This window comes from Nicotiana attenuata, chromosome 1, assembly GCF_001879085.1.
Source record: "Nicotiana attenuata strain UT chromosome 1, NIATTr2, whole genome shotgun sequence".
NCBI classification, from domain to species: Eukaryota; Viridiplantae; Streptophyta; class Magnoliopsida; order Solanales; family Solanaceae; genus Nicotiana; species Nicotiana attenuata.
In genome coordinates this window covers 49,940,970-49,958,741 of record NC_031989.1, presented here as the reverse complement: position 1 = coordinate 49,958,741, position 17,772 = coordinate 49,940,970, and the positions used below count along the sequence as shown (strand labels likewise).

The following is a 17,772-nucleotide window of genomic DNA, read 5'->3' as shown; positions in this document are numbered from 1 at the left end:
TTCCAAAATCGCCCAAGAGGTGTGGAGTTGAAGAAGTTTGTGAAAAATGGTAAAAATCCCGTAGTGCATTCTGTTTTTGGAACTTAAAATAACTGGGCGAATTTGGTCATCGCGTTCGCGATAGGCTCATCGCGTTCGCGATGAGTTAGGCCTGATAGACCTTCGCGTTCGCGAAAGATGGCTCGCATTCGCGGAGAAGTAACTCCTCGAGCCTTCGCGTTCGCGTTACCAGGCCCGCGTTCGCGAAAGGAAGACCCCCCAAAGCTTCACGTTCGCGACCTTGGCCTCGCGTTCGCCTAGAAGGAAATTTCCTTCAGCATAATTAACTCATCGCGTTCGCGAGGGTCCTCCCGCGAACGCGAAGAAGAAAATACCAAAATACCAGCAACTGAAAACCTGCAACTTTTTACGAGTTCACAACCTTCCGAAACACATTCGAAACTCACCCGAGCCCTCGGGGCTCCAAACCAAACATACGTACTAACTCAAAAATATCATATGAACTTATCCGTGCGATCAAATCTCCAAAATAACCTCCTAAATAACGAATTAAACCTCAAAATCAATGAAATTTCTCAAAACATCTTTCAACATCAAATTTGCATTTAAGGTCCGAATCACGTCAAATGGATCCCGTTTCTTACCAAAATTTACCGACAACACATATAAATCATATTGAACCTGTACCGGGCTCCGAAACCATAATACGGGCCCGATACCACAGGTTTCACATAACATTTCACTTTCAAAAACCTTTACATTTTTCAGAAAACAATTTCTTCTAAAAATTTATTTCTCGAACTTGGGACCTCGGAATTCGATTCCGGGCATACTCCCAAGTCCCATATTTTTCCACGGACCCTCCGGGACCGTCAAATCATGGGTCCGGGTCCGTTTACCCAAAATGTTGACCGAAGTCAACTTAAATGCATTTTAAGCCAAAATTTCAATATTTTCACAGCTTTTTCACATAATAGCTTTCCGGCTGCACGCCCGGACTGCACACGCAAATCGAGGTGAAGCAAAAAGAGGTTTTTAAGGCCTTGAAATATAGAATTCATTTTAAAAACAAGTGATGACCTTTTAGGTCATCACATGCATGGATAGGTTACACGGCGATTTGATGGCTTTGGGACGACTCTTGGCACGTTCGAGGGCGAACGTATGTTAAAGTGGGGGAGGATGTAATGACCTGACCGTTCGTTTTGAGCATTTGCACTTTGCTCGGTAGTTTGAAGGCACGAGTATCTCCGCGTGATGTATTTTGACTTATGTGAATCATCGATTTTAGTTTTCAGGCTGTTCGGAATCGATTTGGAAGAATGAACTTCATGATTGGAGCTTTAAGTTGGAAGAGTTGACCAAGTTGGATTTTTTAGCATTTGACCTCGGATTGGAGCTTTGATGGTTCCGTTAGGTCATGATGATAATTTTGGACTTGGGCATATGCCAAGATTTGCAATTGGATATTTCTAGAAGAATTCGACACTAATTGTCGAAAATTGGAAGTTGAAAAGTTTGGAAAGGTTTGGAATAATGTATGTTGAATGACGTCTAATATTTTATGGATATTAATGTCCATCAATAATTTAAGGTTATTTTAGTATAATGATTCAACTTCTAATTTTGCTGCTTCCAACTTTTAGTAAAATATGATATGATATGACGTAGGATATAGATTGTTTACTCTTATTCATCATCTTTTTTTGTTAATTTGCATTTTGCAAGTTCAAGCCTATATTGGCATGAACTCATAATTAATTGAAATCTTATGCAACAACTGTAACGACTCGATCAGTCATTTTGAGAATTTACACTTCGTTGGGTAGATTGAGGGCATGAGTAGCTCCGCATGATGTAAAATGACTTGTGTGTATCGTCGATTTTAGTTTTCAAGGGATTCGGGTTTGATTTAGAAGAATGATTCTCATTTTAGAAGCTTTAAGTTAGAAGAATTGACCAAGTTTGCCTTTTGTGTATTTGACCTCGGATTAGAGTTTTGATGATTTCGGTAGGCCCTGGTGGTGATTTTGGATTTGGGCGTATGTCCGAATTTGCATTTGGATGTTGCTAGAAAGTTTTGGCGCTAATTGGCGAAAGTTGGCAATTTGAAGGTTTGGAATGTTCATAGGTTTGACCGGGAGTTAACTTTGATTGTATCGGGTTCGGATTGTGGTTTCGGAAGTTGAAATAGGTTCCTTATGTTATTTGGGACTTGTGTACAAAAGTTGAGGTCATTTCGAGTTTATTTGATATGGTTTGGCACGAGTTTTGGAAGTTGAGAGTTCAAAAATTTATTAAGTTTGGGTTGAGGTGCGATTCGCAGTTTTCATGTTGTTAGGTGTGATTTGAGGCCTCGAGTAGGTTCGTGTTATATTTTGTGACTTGTTGGTATGTTCGGATGGGGTCCCGATTGTAACAACCCGATCGATTGTTTTGAGCTCTAGCGCGTCGTTCGGTGGTTTGAGGCCATGAATAGCTTCACTTCAGGTATTATAACTTGTACGCGTGGCTGAAATTGAAATTCGGGAAGTTCAGAGTGGATTTGGAAAGAGAATTCTCATTTCGGAAGCTTTAAGTTGGAAGAATCTAACTAAGAGTTGATTTTGGGTAAACGACCTTGGAATCAGGATTTGAAGGTTCCAACAGGTTCGTATGATTGGACTTAGGCGTATGACCGGATCGGGTTTTGGATGTTCCCCCAGTGTTTCGGCGCCTATTGTGGAAGGCTGGCATTTTGAAAGAATTTCATAAATTTAGATTGAAGTGCATTTCAATGTTATCAATATCCGTTGGGGATTCCGAATCTGGGGTTAGCTCCGTATGGTGATTCTGGTATTGGGAGCGCGTCCGGAAGTGGATTTGGAGGTCGTAGGTCATTTTGGGATCATTTGGCGAAAGCTAGAAATTTGAAGGTTTTTGAGAAGTTTGACCGAAAGTGGACTTTTGATATCTGGGTCAGATACCGATTCCGGAAGTTGAAGTAGGTCCGCAATGTCGAATGTGACTTGTGTTCAAAATTTGACGTTAATGGAACGTGATTTGATAGGTTTCGGCATCAAATGTAGAAGTTTGAAGTTCTAAAGTTCATTAAGCTTGAGTTGGGGTGCGATTCGTGATTTCGACATTGTTTGATGTGATTTGAGGCCTCGAGCAGGTCCGCGTCATGTTTTGGAATTGGTTGGTATGATTGGACGGGGTCCCAGGGGCCTCGAGTGGATTCCAGGTGGTTAACAGATCAAATTTGGATTATTTGGAGGAAGAGCTGAAGCAGCTGGGCATTTGGTGTAATCGCACCTGCGTGAAGAGGGCCGCAGGTGCGAGCCCGCATGTGCGGGAAATGGCTCGCAGAAGCGTAAGGGGCCAAGGGTGCTGAGAACTGCAGGATCGGAAAAGTTTTAGCACCTGCGATAGCGCAGGTGCAAGGTCAATAGCCGTAGAAGTGGCAAGGGCTGCAGGTGCGGAAGAAGTGCCGCAGAAGCGGACGCGCAGGAGCGGCCAAGGAGCTGCATGTGCGAAAATGCCACTGGGCAGAATGGTATTAAGAGCGAGATTTGTCTCTTCTTCTCTCATTTCTCACTTGGTTGGGGCGATTTTGGAGAGCTTCAAAGGGAGATTTTCATCAAGCAACACAAGGTAAGTGATTCCCACTCATTATATGTTAAATACATGGCTTTTATAAGGATTTAAAGATGGAAAATTTTAGAAATTGAGGGGGTTTTGGTAGAAAACCTAGAAATTGGTATATTTGGATTTTGACAATGATTTTGGGCATGGAATTTGAAATAAATTATATATTTGAGTTCGTGGGGTTATGGGTAAATTTATGTTCGAAAATTTTCGGAATCCGGGCACGTGGGCTCGAGGGTGATTTTTATCCACCTTTGAACGGAGTTGAAAATTATTGTAAATTTGATTATAATGAGTATTAGAGTATATATTTACGGATTTACTCATTTATTGACTAGTTTTGGAAGCGTTGGGCATCATTTGAGTTGTTGGAAAGGCTTGGGAGCCGGCTATGGAACTCCGGAGCGAGGTAAGTCTCTTTTCTAACCTTGTAAGAGGGAATTAACCCCATAGGTGAACTAAACTAATATGTGTTTCTATTTGCGGTGACGAGAGTCTGTACGTAGCTACTAATTGTGCCTATCTCCGTGTATTTCTAGGTTTACACCATGCTTTGTTGATACCGTTATTTGATCTTGTTTATTTCTTGCCTTGAAAGGAATTGAGATCGAGTATGCTTATTAAATGCTCTGAAAATAGTTGAAATTGAGGATTTCGGGACTTAAATGTTTTCATTTGAATTTCATATTTTGGAAAAGGATTAAAGCATATAATAATAATAATAATAATAATAATAATAATAATAATAATAATAATAATAATAATAATAATAATAATAATTTGAGAAATCTATGTGCAACCGCGTCGCAAATATATTTCCGCGAGCGTGGTAAATTTTCAATACTCTCATGGGAGCGGGTCGTTCGCCTGGGCAGGTTAAATAGATGCATCTATGGTTCGTGCCGTTCGACCCTGGGCAGTGCACATTTTATATTTATATGTTGGATCGGGTCGTACGACCTCGGCATAATTTGCGCATGATTGAATTGGTTGTTTTGGAATTTATAATAATTGATGTGTCCTCATTGGCCTGAGATATAAATTGTTAAACTTTGAAAAATAAATTTGGAAATTTCTTATTTATAAAAGAATTGTTTACTTACTTCATGATATTGAGCTTGCAGTTGTTCTATATAATCCATGCTTAATTATATCATTGGTATTTTATTTAGAGCCCATAATAAGTGTCGGAGTCGACCCCTTGTCACTAGTTCTTCGAAGTTAGACTGGATACATACTAGGTATGCGTTGATTTACGTACTCATACTACATTTGTTGCACATTTTGTTGTGCAGGAACATATATGTTTAGTGGCATTGTGGGCGCAGAGGCGCGATTATTGCGGGGACTTAGGTGAGCTGCATTCCATGTTACGATCCGCTGTCAGCAGAATCTCCTTCAGAGATATTATTAGCTTTCCCGTCTAATTTGTGGACAGATCTTGTATTTTAGTTTATCTTCCTAGTTGATGTTCATGCACTTGTGACACCGGGTTTTGGGGTGATTATGGGTTGTTGAATATTCAAATGGTTAAAATATTATTATTCACTCTCTAAATTCGATCTTTTACTGTTATATTTAAGGAAATTATGATTTCAAAAATACTAAAATGGGAATCAAATTAATTATTTGTTATTGGCTTGCCTGACTGCGGTGTCCGGCACCATCACAACCTTTAATGGATTTTGGGTCGTGACGATATGGTGTCAGAGCGCTAGGTTCATTTAGGTCTCACAAGTCATGAGCAGTCTAGTAGAGTTTTGAGGATCGGTACGGAGACGTCTGTACTTATCTTCGACAGGATACATGGCTGTTTGGAGAACTTCCCTTCTTGATTCCTCATCGTGCGATTTGATTCCTTTGAGGATTATGCCTTGATTTCCTTCCTATTCAATCTTACACGGCTTGGAACGTTTGTTATAAATTGGGAATTGAGGAATTTAAATAGTACTACAGATGTGGTACAGGATGTTTCTCCCTGCGTATTTGATTGGACTATTGTCGTCGCCTTGCAGAAGGTCATTCTGTCGTTTCATCTTAGTATTAGTATTATCTAAGGTTTTGAGATTTCGCATCGATTGTTATGACGATTCATGCGTTGCTATTGCACGGTGTTTGTGTGGTAGGATGTTTGTCAACGCGTCGGGGTAGTGAATGACTTGAAAGGAGGTTTTACTCAGTGCATAATTCAAAGATTCAGTATTTTATTTCCGACGTAGGAAAGGCAATCGGACTATGAATATTCAGGTTTGGGTTGATGGAGTAACAGGACTTGGTATTTTCGAGCGTGGTAGAATTTTCATCAGTAATATGGTGTTATCGTCCTTGATTGAATGTGTTAAGTTCGACGGTGTTATGGTCTTCGTCAAATATCCCTCGGGGTAGGGTAGTGTGAAATAGTGCCAAAGAAGCGACTATCAAAGATCGCAGTGTGCGGTGGTTCAGGATTGAATCGGTGTTCCTGGTGTTGATGGCTCGAGAAGGATGATATTCGAAGGGGTTTAAAGTTGGTAGAGATCTATTGGTTCAAATGCTATAGAGATAGATTTGACTTAAGGCAACAATTGGGCAGCGAAGGATGAGGAGGGACATGTGGGAGGTGTCTTGAAGTGGATAAACTTCTAGAAGGCCAAGTGTGAGGAACAAAAGTCGAGTAGTTGCTTAAAGGAGTAAGTTTGACCAAAGTAGGAGAGTGGCAAAGTAGCATATGGGTTTTGTGGTAGGATGACTATACGCCTTGAGAAAAGTTTAGAGTGATTTGCGATTCACGATGGACAGTGACTAGGTCTACGGACTAATTTGGGAATATTGACTACTATACTGAGGACGATTGGATGTAACAGAAAAGAGTTGCTTGATATGAAGAAGGATACAACATGACTTTGGATTGGAATGTATTGTCTCACCTTTAGCTGATGTCCATGAGGAGTGAACGGACTTGTACAGTTGGTGAACGGGCACGGGCTCAGGATGGGTTACTTATTTTGTAGTAATTGCACCCACTGCACCAACGTTGGAAGATGTCGGCATGTAATTTCCACAGGTGGGTTATCTCCTGTGAGCACGTTGGCGGTCGCGTGGTTGACGAAGCTTCTATGAAGAATTCTATTGGCTATCCGGTAAGAGGTCGAATATATAAATGTGGCTAGTGATTCAGAGTGTTCATGAAATGCTAGCAGAAGGATTTCGAGGAATTTGGCAGGTTGATTGTGCAGGATCATGTCAATGGGGGATAAGGAATCTTGGTGGGTTCCAGAGTTATGCAATGGTAGCTTCAAGCTAAATGGGAGGGCCCCACAACCTGCAATTAGATTGCATAGTTGTCTACTGGTGAGGTTTCTGGTTATCGGCATATTGGTAGGTTATTACGATGAAGGAAATAGGACATTAGTGGTGATTTGAGGAATGTGTGCTATAAGTGGCCTTATCGAATTATGTTCAGGCTTTGGGAAGACTCAGGATTTATGCTTCGTGTAGAGGTGATTTACAAGAAAGGTGATTCAGCCGGGTGTTTCTTTGAGAGGGTGTTCATGTGCTAGCAGAGCCTTGGAGTTGATTATATTCGGGACCAAGCAAGAGTGGGTGACTCTCAACAATTGTCCTATTGGATTCAAAATTTAAGGTGTAGCGCCTTCAAATTTCGAGTCCGTACTGTAGTTAAGTATCAAGCTTTTGCAGCGGATTGTGAAAAGGGAGCTTGGAGTGTTGAGTGTTATCTTCAGTATACGGTGTAGCATTGGAGGAATAGGAGAAAATAACTTCGGATTCATGGAGAACTTATCGAAATGGGTGTACCAGTTGAAGACGCGAATATGCGCACAAGAAGGGTATGAGATGGTTCATGGGTTTGGAGACAATGTGGTCTTGTGAAATGGGATCACTCAGGATGAGTACAGATTGAGTTCGTTATATTTTGAATGAAGCCATTGTTATTTCTAAGGAAAAATCCAGAGTAAATTTGAAGAAGTTGGTTCAGTTAGCAATGGTTGAATCGGTATGGTGGTGGCAATGATCAATTCCTTCAGCGTGTTAAGTTATACATGTGATTTGTGGCGGTACGTGCGGGGCTTGACGGCTGCCGTAATTTATTTTATTGGGAGGCATTCGAGTATTACGGCCTGTTATATGTAGATGGATCCCGGAAGAGTTATTGTGCTTTAGACCACTACTGGAGGATTGTGTTTTCTACGATAATGGGGATTCAGTCATGTGTTGCAATGATTCTCCTGGAATGATTAAAGTGAAATGTTTCTATATAATGAAGTGTATATATTATTAGTGGTTCAGGAGTTATAATGAAATTCCTGGGCTCTTGTGTAGTGGTAAGATAGGTGCGGTGAGGGGTATTGGTCCAATATGGTACGGTCCGAATTAGTTAAGGTTCGTGGAGGGATCTATAGGTGAGTGTGTGCTCTATATCGGATCTGAGGTGTTCATTACAGCATAACGTTGTTTACAGAAGAGTATTCGAGCCTTGGATGTTACTTCTTTCATCAGCTATTCCGGTGTAATCTATATTATGTGATGTTCTAGACGTCACTACCACACAAGAGGGGGGGAGGGGGGTGATTTGTGTGGTACCTAATTTTCGCACTAGAAGAACCTGGTTCTTCTAGATGTACTTACTAAGACTGTTTGCGGAATTAAGAGTGCATAAAATAAAGAACACAGAGATTTTTACGTGGAAAACACCTGGCTCAAAAGGTGAAAAAACCACGACCTACTACTCAGTAGGATTTTCCCAAACTTCCACTAAAATCACTGAGCCAAAACTGCATTTACAAAACTCTTTGTAAACCTAAGGATTAAACTCTAATCCCAGTGTGGCACAGAGCCTCAACTGCTGCGACACTTTCAAGTTAACTCTAACTTGAATACTCAAAGTACCTAATACAATTGCTTCTATGAAAGCTGAAAGGTACAATATGAAACACCTACTACAATTGAACTAGATTAAAAGAAAGACACAATGGAATTGGTTCTTCTATCTTGTCCAAGTAGCTTCAGGAATGCACACTTGAATCTCACGTAAATTGCTTGCAAAAAGCCTTGCTATTTTGCTCTTCAATTTAGTTTCACTTCTACGTTTGTGCAATCCCTGTAAAAGAGAACAATCATTATTATTTATAGAGTTAGTAATCAGAGTTTGAGTAAAACTCGAATTGCTGATTCGAGTCCTAGAACAATTCAAACTCCAATCCTTATTCTTGATCCGGATGTAGTTCTCTTCACATAAGGAGACTTCAACTCCTTATCCTATGCAACCTTTTCGATCAACTCAGAAGATATTGTTGCTGACCCTTGAGACTTATCTTCACATGTATGTCACATGTATAAGTATATCAACACTGTGTCTGTCTCACATGATGGACCTGGTTCATGACTGAGTTCATTTTGTCAATCTTCAAAACTTCATCTGAACTTGGGCCAACAAATTCCCCCTTTTTGATGATGACAAACTCTGTGCTTTTATTGATCAAACACCCTGTGGAACTCAGCTTAATTATCACACTTTAATTTAACTTATCATTAAGGACCAGGTTTAATCAGGTTATAAATATCACTTTAATTTCAGAATGCAAAGTAAAGCACAATATCTCTTCCCCCTTTTGGCATCATTGAAAAGTTGCATATTATATGAATCCCAGATGTTAATTATTACTCATGGCCACTAGGGCAACTGCAAGTGAAAACATGATTCAGTAAATCAATAATCAACTTCACAAGAAATTTAGCTATTAAGATCAGAAGTTTCATAAAACAAGAGAAAACAAAGCACAATGTCATTGATTAGGAGGTGTTTCTACAAAACAGACCACAAAAAGAAAAACAAACATGCAACCATGAGCAAAAAACAGAGAAAAGTCCCGAATCTGGGTCACTGAGGGGGTTTCTAAACTGGTTCTAGGGCTTGGAGGAACTAGAGGGTTGGGATTGAAGAAGATTAAGCATTGTTTGGAGCATCCCTTCACTCTTTTCCTTTTCCTTTGCTAGCTCAGCTTTGAGGCCATTTCTTTCACTTTCTAGTTCAGCAATGCGAGCCTGGAGCCTAGCAATTTCTGCATCTTTTGTTTCACACTCTAGAACCAATGCCCTAACTTTGCTGTTCATAGGAGTCTTCAAGGAGGAACCAGGTTCAACTGGGGTTACACTTAGCAGATAGTCACAAGCCTGCAGAGTTTTGATTCCAAAATGCTCTTTGCTGGAGGCCATCTACCACTTTTTCAATGGCACATCTAACTTGGCCAAGACAGTTGTCAATATAAACCCATAAGGTGTGGCATGAGCCTTGGAGCTATTGATGACTCTATGCAGCAGCTTGACAATGAAAGCAGGCCAGTTAATCTGCTTTCCTCTCACAAGATACTCCAGAATGACCAGGTCCATATAATTTGCAGTGTGTCTTCTCTCCTGTCTGGGCAACAAACACTTGTTCACAAACTCAAAGAGCACCTTGTGCTCAGGCTTCATCTCGCTCTTTTGCACAAACCTAGCCTCAGGCACTTCTTCAGCAGACTTGGTATCACAGAAATTTTTGGTGATTTGGAGAGCAGAAGAGAGAGAATCCAGACAAGGCCACCTTTGCCTAGTATAGTCATCATAGCCCTCACAGGGTATGTCTAGAATTATGCCCAATTTAGGTGCATCAAACTACACCTCTACTCCCCTCACCAAGCTTGTAACAACCCCATTCACCACAGTGGCATTTGCCATAAACTCGATCAGCTCTTTCCTTGCCAGCCTGCCATCCAGCTGAAGAACCATGTCCTTCCACCCCTATGCATCCAGGGCATCAACCAATCTTTTCATGCCTGGCTCCTCCAGGTCTTTCAGAATTCTTCCTTTCAATATCTTTCTCCTACCAAAAAGGACAAATCTGTCCTGTTCTTTTTCAGATTCCTCTTCTTCTTCCTCTCCACTCCATGTTTCTTCTTCTTTAGGAACTTTCACTTGTTTTCCTTTGACTGCAGACCTGGTTCTTTTAGCCGGGGAGGGTTCAGCAGATACAGGTTCTGAAGACTTCTTTGTAGAAGTCTTGGATCTTTTTGGTGTAGGAGTGGGAACCTCCTCAGTTGTACCTCTTTCCTGATGGACCAATTCCACCTCCTCCTCCTCTTCTTCTGCAACCACAGAACTTTCCACAACTTTAGCTTTTCGTTTTTCCTTCTTCTTTTTCTTGCTTGCCTCTAAGTCTTTCTGCAACTCAGCCTCACTTTGCTTTACCCTGATTCTAGTAGCTTTCACCTTTGGTACTGGAGGGACAGTAGACTTAGGAGATGACACCTTGCTCTTCTTTGTTGGCTTAGAGGCGGTTGGAGCCTTTTTGAGAAGAAGCTTTGTGCTTCTTGGGATCATAGCTTGCCCCAACCTTCTTCAGAATGTCAGCCAAGGTTTCTTCCACAGATGAACCAGGTTCATCTTGTTTTTCACTCAGGTGTACAAGGCCTTCAGCAGCCTCCCCAGTTTCACTTCCCCTGGCTTGTTGCCACTCTCCTCTATTCCTCCACAAATAGCAAGAATTTTATCTTTCTTTTTCTTTCCCTTTCTACTCGACTCTCCCTCACTTACATCTCTCACAGAACCCACCAACACAAACCTATTGTCCACCTTCTCAACTACATCAGAAAAAAACATAGCACGTATTTACCTCCCTAGGGTTTTCTTGATTCTTGTCTGAGTCAGAAGACCCACGTTCTTCTCCATCACTTGCAGAAACAAACGCTTCAGACTCAGAACTCGAGTCAGATGATTCCTTTTTAGAGCTCTCCTTTTTCTGGCTGGCTCTCAATTTTTCATTTAGAGCCGTTCTCAGAGCACCAGTAGCCACAGTCTTTCTTGCCAACATTTTCTGCCGGTGAAATCTTGGTTTAGGATTGCCGCTAGGAGGTGCAGATGAGGGTGTGTTAGGAGATACTGGTGGGGGAGTTCCTGGATTTTCTAAGGTGTAGTCATGGTGAAGAATTTCTGGAGAATTTTTGGGGAATTTTTTTTTTGGAGATTTTTAGAGAGAAGGATGATGATTTGAGGTTTAAGGCTTAATGACGGTTATGGACTAGAATGGGAGTATGTGGAGTGTATTTAAAGTGTAGTATGATTAGGTGCAGTAACAATAGCCTTTTCGTAGTGGTCAATCAATAGTCTAATCCCTTTAAGACTCCGGCCTTTTAGTGATAAATAGGTGACGCTTGGTTTTAGAAAATAGTCCCGTTTTCTTTAGAATTCTAGGAGAATGAAACTGGTTCAATGCTCAACGGTTCTATTTTTAGGAGTTTGGTTAGAATAGGACTTCTGCTCATAATTGGAATATTTATTTTTCTAATTGTGCAAAGTATAGAAACATACCTGACCTTTTCTCATGAGCATATACTGATGAACCAGGTTCTTCAAGTAGAACTTCTCTTGATTATGCCTCATATATCAGAATAGAAAAAAACTTTGTAAGAGATCAATGAATTAATATAAACACACGTCACAGGAGTATACTGATTAGAGTATGAGACTGAGTAAGAATTAGTCTAGATATTTTCATAAAGTAAGAACTATTAACCAAAAATGTGTTTTTTTTTTCATTTCATTTTTTTCATTGCATTCTGAACTGGTTCCTTTTTAGGTGATCTTAATCATCCCTAATTCCAACCTGTTCCTTTCAAAGTTTTCCCTATTCAGTGCTTTGGTGAAGATATCAGCTATTTGTTTATCAGTAGCACAGAATTCTATTGAGATTAATCCTTTCTCATAATTATCTCTCAAGAAGTGGTGTCTAACATCTATGTGCTTGGTCCTTTTATGATGAACAGGGTTCTTTGTCATACTTATACCACTAGTGTTATCACAAAATATTGGTATGCATCCCACTTCAATTCCATAATCTACCAATTGTTGTTTAATCCATAGTAATTGAGCACAACAAGAAGCTGCAGCTACATACTCAGCTTCAGCAGTAGATAGGGCTACTGAATTTTGCTTCTTGGTAACCCATGATACAAGACATGGACCAAGGAAGTGTGCCATACCTGATGTGCTTTTTCTATCCACTAGGAAACCTGCATAGTCAGCATCAGCATATCCTACTAGATTGAAATTACTACCTTTAGGGTACCAAAGACACAATTCAGTAGTGCCTTTCAGATATCTCAATATCCTCTTGACAGCAGTCAAGTGAGACTCTTTTGGATTTGCCTGAAAACGAGCACATAGCCCTACACTGAAAACAATGTCAGGTCTACTGGCAGTAAGATACAAGAGTGAACCAATCATACCCCTATACAACTTCTGATCAACTGATGAACCAGGTTCATCAATATCTAATTTAGTGGCAGTTGCAATAGGTGTATCTATTTCTTTAGAATCCTCCATTTTAAACTTCTTGATTAGTTCTTTTGTATACTTCTACCGACGAATATGGTTCCATTTTGGCTTTGTTTGATCTGCAACCCTAAGAAGAAGTTAAGCTCACCCATCATGCTCATTTCAAATTCACTTCCCATTAGTTTTGCAAAATCTTTGCTTAGCTTGTCAGTTGTGGCCCCAAAGATTATGTCATCAACATAAATTTGTACAACAAGAAGGTCCTTACCTTTTTCCCTTAAGAATAAGGTACTATCTATTTTACCTCTCTTGTACCCATGCTCCAGTAGGAACTTTGACAGTCTTTCATACCATGCTCTTGGTGCCTGTTTGAGTCCATAGAGAGCCTTGTCCAGCTTGTACACATGTTCAGGACATTCTTTGCTTTCAAACCCTGGGGGTTGTTTCACAAACACTTCTTCCTTTAAGTAGCCATTCAGGAAGGCACTTTTGACATCCATTTGATGAAGAGTGAATTCCATATGTGCTGCAAAGGCTATGAGAAGTCTGATTGCCTCTAGTCTTGCAACTGGAGCAAATGTCTCATCATAGTCTATTCCTTCCTCTTGGCTGTAACCTTGGACTACCAACCTTGCCTTGTTCCTTGTAACAGTTCCATCTTCATCAAGTTTGTTCCTAAAGACCCACTTTGTAGCAATGACTGATCTGCCCTTGGGTCTTGGAACTAGGTGCCAAACTTGACTTCTTTCAAACTGGTTTAGTTCATCCTGCATTGCATTCACCCAATCTGCATCCTGCAAAGCCTCAACAATATTTTTAGGTTCAATGAAAGATAAGAAAGCATCAAAAGCACACAGATTCTTTAATTGTGATCTGGTTTTGACTCCAGATGTTGGATCAGTGAGAATGTTCTCAATGGGATGAGAACTTTGATACTTGTGAGGTTTTACAACCAACTGGCTTCTGTTAGATGTTTCAGCCATTTGATGAGGAACAGGTTTATGAACAGGTTCCTTCAAGGAGTTTATTTCAATTCCTCTTTGACTTCTTCCCCCTGTCAGGTTGCCCTGTAAGGAAGAACCTGGTCCATCACCTGTTCCTTCTGTAGGTGTCACTTTGATTTGAGCTGATGCTTCAGCCAAGTCTTTGACCAGTCCAATGGCTTCATCTTCATGTTCCTGTCTCTCAGAAAGAATGTTAGTTTCATCAAATACTACATGCACACTTTCTTCTACACATAGAGTTCTTTTATTAAATACTTTATAAGCTTTACTATGTGAAGAATATCCCAAGAATACTCCCTCATCACTTCTGGGATCAAACTTTCCTAGGGAGTCTTTTCCATTATTGTGCACATAGCACTTGCAACCAAATGCCCTAAGATGGGATATATTTGGTTTTCTCCCTTTAAGTAACTCATAGGGAGTCTTCTCTACTAGAGGTCTGGTCATGCATCTATTTATGATGTAACATGCAGTGTTTACAGCTTCTGTCCAGAAACTGTGAGGCAATTTGCTAGATAGTAACATTGTTCTAGCCATATCCTCAAGAGTTCTATTTTTCCTTTCAACTACCCCATTTTGTTGTGGAGTCCTAGGTGCAGAGAAGTTGTGATCTATGCCATTTTCATCACATAACTCAGCAAATTTAATGTTTTCAAACTCAGTTCCATGATCAGACCTAATGCATGCAAGTTGATTTCCTAATTTTTTTTGAGTTTTCCTAACAAATGCAGAAAACATGTCAAATGCTTCATCTTTGGAAGTTAGAAATAAAACCCAGGTGAATCTAGAATAGTCATCAACTAGCACCATTACATACTTCTTTCCACCTCTGCTCATGGTTCTCATTGGACCACATAGATCCATATGCATCAGTTCCAACGTCTTGGACGAACTTACCATTTTCTTGGATTTAAAGGATGACTTTACCTGCTTCCCCCTTGCACATGCCTCACAAACTTTGTCTTCCTTGAACTTGATATTAGGTAACCCAATAACCAAGTCCTTGGAGACTAATTTGTTTAGCTGATTTAGACTTACATGACCAAGTCTTTTGTGCCACAGGAAGGGATCACTAACCAACACACTTAAACAAGTGAGTTCATTTTTTGAAAGAGTGGACAAATCTACAATGTAAATATTGTTAACTCTTTTTCCCTGCAAAACAATCTTGTCAGTGATAAGGTTAATCACAAAGCATTTTGTGGAGGTAAAAGCCACAAGGTTACCTCTGCCACACAATTGTGACACACTTATTAGGCTATATTTCAAGCCTTCCATGAGGTAGACATTCTCTATAGAATGAGAATCTGATTTGCCTACCTTTCCAACCCCAATGATCTCACCTTTCTTTCCATTACCAAAGGAGACATTACCTCCCTTTAGGTCCTCAAGTGAAAGGAACTGGTCCTTGTCCCCAGTCATATGTTTTGAGCAGCCACTATCCATATACCATATTTGGCTCCTCCCTTTCACTTGGACCTGCAAAAGGAAATCAAGGGTTAGTCTAAGGAACCCAAACTAGTTTGGGTCCCTTTCTATGGGCAAAAGGATGAATCAGATTCTTTCTTGCCCAACTAGGCAGCTTATGCTTTTCTTGAACAAAAGATTTTTTTCTTTGACTGGCCTTTTCTTTTACATTACATTCATATTTGTAATGGCCAGTCTTACCACAATGTGTGCAGATTTTATTTTCAGGAAGAGTGAGGTACTTGCTTTTTGGATCCCATTTTGGAGCTTGAGTCCTATAGCCAAGTCCTCTTTTGTTACTGCTATGATGCTCTTGCAGCCAGGAGAGAGCATCATAGCGTGAGGTATGTGTGATCGACTTTCTTCCACTTGTTCCACTTGCAAGTTTTGTTCCACTTGCAAGTTTTGTCTAGTTCATATTTTACCTTTCTTAGATCTTCTTTCAAGACTTTAATGAATTCATCTTTCTTGTATAATTCATCTTTCATTTTTCCCAAATTTTCTTCTAGAGTGAGGTATGTGTGATCGGCTTTCTTCTTTCCTGTTCCTAATTTCAGTTTTAAGTTTTCAGACCAAAGCTCTAGGACACTGTTGTCAAGTTCAAGAACCTGGTTCTTCAACTCAGCATTGTTGTTATCAATCTCATTTTCCCTAGACTCTAGGCTTTTACATTTTGCTTTTAGAATCACACATTCCCTAGACAGAACTTCCTTCTCATTATTAATTATCTCAGACTCATCGATGAAGTCTATTATTAACTCAGCCAGCCTTTCTTTAGACAAGAATTTAATCTTGTCTTTGAGATGAAGAATACTTACCTCTTGTCATCATCTGATTCTCCGATGGCCATTAGTGCTTACTCCTCCTCAGCTTTATCTTCTGAGTCTTCATCTGAGGTTTCTCCCCAAGCAGCAACCATAGCCTTGGTTGAACCTTTGTTTTTCCTTGGTTGAACCTGTTCCTTCGTTCAACTCTTTGTTTCTTCCACTCAATTTCCCATTTAGGGTAGTTTTTGATCATGTGGTCAGTCTTACCACACTTGTAGTATCCCTCATTGGTCTGTTTCTCCGGAGCTCTTATTTTATTGAAGTTTGTACCTCTTGAAGAACCCTTTCCTCTTATTAAGTACTTCTTGAATCCCTAGTGATCATAGCTACTTCATCATCTTCCAAATCTGCACCTTCAGCAATTCTGAGAGCCAAGCTTCTCTCCTTTTTGGGGGTATCCATCTTCATGGTTTGTCTCCTCATTTCTTAGGCAATTAAGTTTCCAATCAGTTCATCCAGTCTAAGGGTAGCAATATTCTTGGATTCCTGAATGGCAGTGATTTTTCCTTCCCATGTGACTGGCAGAACTCTTGCAGAATCTTCTCAACCTTGTCTTCTTCAAGAATAACCCTTCCAAGAGACTTAAGTTCATTTGTCAGTGTGGTGCAGCTTTGAATCCTGCTGTACTCGTCTGGTCCTAATCCACACACAAGCTTTTTTTTGGCCTTGGCATTCTTTTCCCATTTCTTCAAATCTTCAGCAGTGCAATCAGCTCTTGTCTTTGGCACATCAATTCCTTCAGCATTCTTCTTTGTAGTTGCTACGGGACCATCAGGGACTATGTCCCAGAGTTCATAGTCTTCCCCTATGATGTGATCTGTCATCCTGATCTTCCACCAAGAATAGTACTGACCATTGAAAAGTGGAGGCCTAGCAGTGGACTGCCCTTCCCAGTTCTCAGGTGGTGCACTCATCGTTGATCTTCTCCTAAGGTGTTAGCCTCTTCAAGGATAACCTGCTCTGATACCAATTGATGTTCTTAGATGTCAATACCACACAAGAGGGAGGGTGATTTGTGTGGTACCTAATTTTCGCACTAGAAGAACCTGGTTCTTCTAGATGTACTTGCTAAGACTGTTTGCAGAATTAAGAGTGCATAAAATAAAGAACACAGAGATTTTTACATGGAAAACACCTGGCTCAAAAGGTGAAAAAACCACGAGTTACTACTCAATAGGATTTTCCCAAACCTCCACTAAAAACACTGAGCCAAAACAGCATTTACAAAACCCTTGTAAACCTAAGGATTAAACTCTAATCCCAGTGTGGCACACAGCATCAACTGCTGCGACACTTTCAAGTTAACTCTAACTTGAATACTCAAAGTACCTAATACAATTGCTTCTATGAAAGCTGAAAGGTACAATTTTAAAACACCTACTACAATTGAACTAGAATAAAAGAAAGACACAATGGGATTGGTTCTTCTTTCTTGTCCAAGTAGCTTCAGGTTTGCACACTTGAATCTCACGTAAATTGCTTGCAAAAAGCCTTGCTATTTTGCTCTTCAATTTAGTTTCACTTCTGCGTTTGTG

At 40.2% G+C, this 17,772-nt stretch overlaps 1 pseudogene; it reads right to left on the bottom strand.

Moving 5' to 3' along the window:
• On the bottom strand, positions 3,231-13,439 carry LOC109235875 (annotated as a pseudogene).